Source organism: Branchiostoma floridae, chromosome 1, assembly GCF_000003815.2.
Source record: "Branchiostoma floridae strain S238N-H82 chromosome 1, Bfl_VNyyK, whole genome shotgun sequence".
Taxonomy (NCBI): domain Eukaryota; kingdom Metazoa; phylum Chordata; class Leptocardii; order Amphioxiformes; family Branchiostomatidae; genus Branchiostoma; species Branchiostoma floridae.
This window is the reverse complement of record NC_049979.1, coordinates 17,158,493-17,161,942: the sequence shown is the minus strand read 5'-3', so window position 1 is coordinate 17,161,942 and position 3,450 is coordinate 17,158,493. Positions and strand designations below refer to the sequence as shown.

The following is a 3,450-nucleotide window of genomic DNA, read 5'->3' as shown; positions in this document are numbered from 1 at the left end:
GCGTTACCAAGAAATTCTTCGTAACCCGTTACACACATGAAGTCTAATGCCAGATAGAACCCCTGAAAATGCAGGAAATGGCGTTTTAAAGGGTCCATATTTCAAAATTTCTCCGAGCCTCCCTGTCTTCGGCTCTGGACAGGGTAAAATATGTTGCGGAAGCGTTGCACTTAAAAACTTTATCACTCATACAGATTTCAGTGTCAAACCTAATTAGCTTAGTTTCGGGTATAAAGTACTCCTAGAATGCAGAAAATGAGGTTTCTCCGGACCTCCCTTGCGACGGCTTGCGCCCTTGGCGCTCACGACGACATGGCGAAATTATGTTAGGGGCGTGGGTTTTCGCACAAAAAATCTTTTCTCTCTAATAAAATGTTATTTAATTTAGCTTCGTCTTACAGCAAAATCTGTCCTTCAAAAGACAGTAAATGGCATTTCAGACGGGCCGGATTTTAAAATTTCCCCGGACTTATATTGCAACATCTCGTGCCTTCTGAGCTCGAATCGAAATGGTGAAATATGTCGGGGGCTCTGGAGTTGGAGACCAAAGCTATAACCATGTGTAATTTGATGAAAATGTCAAAATCAACCTTAGTCGGTCGGCAAAATTTGCCGAAAAATGCAGGAAATAGCATTTAAGAGGGTCTTGATTTCAAAATTTTCCCGGGGAGCACCCCCGGACCCCCCTGGGATGCGTCGCGCCTTCGGCGCTCCATGTGCTGAAACAATAGTTCAATCCCCCGGCATAGGCCGCATGTCTCCGGTCACAAATATGCAAATGAAACTGCCGTCACAACTATGCAAAGCGCCAAGGAAAGAGACAACGCCTACTGCCCACAACTATCTGTACTAGCCTTACAAATGCAACAGACATATATAAAGGTGATACAGCAGTTCCTTGTACATTATTGACTACGTTGTATCCCATCTTTCAACTTTCTTTACCCACTCCCACCACCACCTACCCATTTCCCACCACCACCCACCCATTCGCACCAATTCCCATCTATTCCCATCAATACCCACCCATTCCCACCAATACCCATTCATTGCAACCCATCTACACCCATTCCAACCCATTCCCACCAATACCCACCCAATCCCACCAATACCCCTTCATTCCAACCCATTCCCACCCATTCCAACCCATTCCCACCCATTCCAACCAATATCCACCCAATCCCACCAATACCCATTCATTGCAACCCATCTCCACCCATTCCAACCCATTCCCACCAATACCCACCCAATCCCACCAATACCCATTCATTGCAGCGCATTCCGCCGAACGCAAAAATATAATTTTGCCCCATACCACCCCCACCCCCACCCCACCCCGTATGTACTGCAGCAGAGGTTCCGCTATTGTATCTTTTTATCTGCATGTGGTATGGTCATGATTTTTTGGTGGCAGATAGCTTGTGATGTGATGAATACTTGGTCTATGTTTGGGTCCTCTAGCAAGTTGCTCTAGAACTGCAGGGTTGTCCAAGGAGGATAACTGAACAAGGGAATGACAAATAACTGTCCATGGTCACACCCGTCAGTATCTTCAGGAGCTGATCACTCCTGAAGTCTCTGCCTCTCCTCCTTATGACCTTCGTAACAAAGGGTTTACGGAAAAGGCTGGGCTGTCTACCTGGGCTGTCTACCTGTCACGTCAGGCTACTTGGACCTACGAAAGCCCATTGGGACAAAAGCTGTTTTAGCAGTAGGGGTTGTTTGTGCTAAATGAAGAAGCTATGTGTGAAGGAACTGTATGTGAATGGGCTGTTATGTGAAGGAGCTGTGTTTGAAGGACCGGTGTGTGAAGGGGCTTTGTGTGAAGCAATTGTGTGTGTTACATAACCCAGAGGTTCTGGGTTCAAATCAGTTGATATGCCACCGATCTTGCGCCCTTTGGAAGGACTATTAACACGTCTTATCGGGCTGATTGGATTAGTCTTAAGACTGGTGGCTAGTTGGTCAAAGGCGTCCAGGAACTGTTCTTTAGTGACTGTCGGGGTCCAGGCTTCTGCGCCATACATTAGGATCGGCAATTGAATAGTGAGGAGCTTAAAATAAGCGTTGCTAAAGTGCAAGGGTCTGAAACAGTTGCCATTCGGTTCTAACTCAGGTGACCTCAATACAACAGCAATTACCCCAGGTGTGGTCATAGGACTTAAGGTTTTGAACGACTTTCAATGGGAAGGAAGGACCCCTAGTCTTTTCCGTAAGTGTGTTGGGTTCTGAGGGAGGGCCCTTACCGAAGCTAGGTACTCTTTTCTCTACCCTAGTGAAGGGAGGAAAGTCGTGTTAAGAGCTCTTCCCAAGCGCACCTGATCGGTGGCATATCAACTGATTCGAACCCAGAACCTCTGGGTTATGTAACATACACAGCACCTTCAAACACAGCTGCTTCACACAAAGCCCCTTCACACACGGCTCCTTCAAATACAGCTCATTCACAAACAGACTGCCACTTCACATACTGCTCATTCACATAATAACACACAGATCCTTCAGACACAGCTTCTTCGCTGAGCATAAACAACCCCTACTGCTAAAATAGCTTTTGTCCCAATGGGCTTTCGTAGGTCCAAGTAGCCTGACGTGATAGCCAGCCCAGGTAGACAGCACAGGTAGACAGCCCAGCCTTTTCCGTAAACCCCGTAACAAACACAATTTACAGCCACCTACTTGTACCACAACTCGTTACCAAATGTCCTTTGTTCCATATGCTACATATCACTGGAATGGTCTTGATATAGCTGTGCGGTCACTTAATCTTTCGTCATTCAAAAAGTTACTTATTAAAATTAGTTCGCCCTTCCCTTAACACACATTTTAGTCACGGCTCTAGGTACGCGTACACTTTACTCACACGCCTCCGCATCGGCACCTGTAGTTTGAAGTTTAGCTTATCCACTCACAATTTAGTCAATAGTCCTTCTTGCAGATGTGGGTGCCGATGTGAAAGCGTTGCCCACTATCTATTGTACTGCCCTAAATACAACCAACTAAGAATATCCCTTCTCTGCAATCTTCAGGACCATGTAAGCTCAATCCTTGATTTGAAAACTTTGCTTGATCCAGCCCTAACTCAACTTTTACTCAGGGGTTCACCCTCTTTATCAAAGGAAACAAATAGCTATATCATGCATCTTACCTATTCATATGTACTCGAGACCAAACGTTTCCAAATTGATTGAAAATTGTCCTTTAGAATCTTCTTTCTTATCTCCATTCGAACTGCACATACATAGATGTATATGGGTATATATGTTTATATGTATATGTATGTATATGTATATATGCGTATATGTATGTATCTGTATGTATGTATATATATACTTGTTTGATCACCTTACCCCATTGCTGTACTTTATTTTATTTTATCTCACATTGTTTTTTCTTTATCTATTTCATTTCCTAATGTCCCAGTGGCGAGGCGTAACACACCAGCTTCGT

The 3,450-nt window shown here is 44.7% G+C and overlaps 1 protein-coding gene across 1 annotated transcript in view; it reads right to left on the bottom strand.

Annotated features, from left to right (window-relative positions):
* The window catches only part of LOC118425587 (glycine N-acyltransferase-like protein 3), a 10,294-nt gene that overhangs the window by 3,143 nt on the left and 3,701 nt on the right, over positions 1-3,450 (bottom strand). The window lies entirely within an intron of this gene.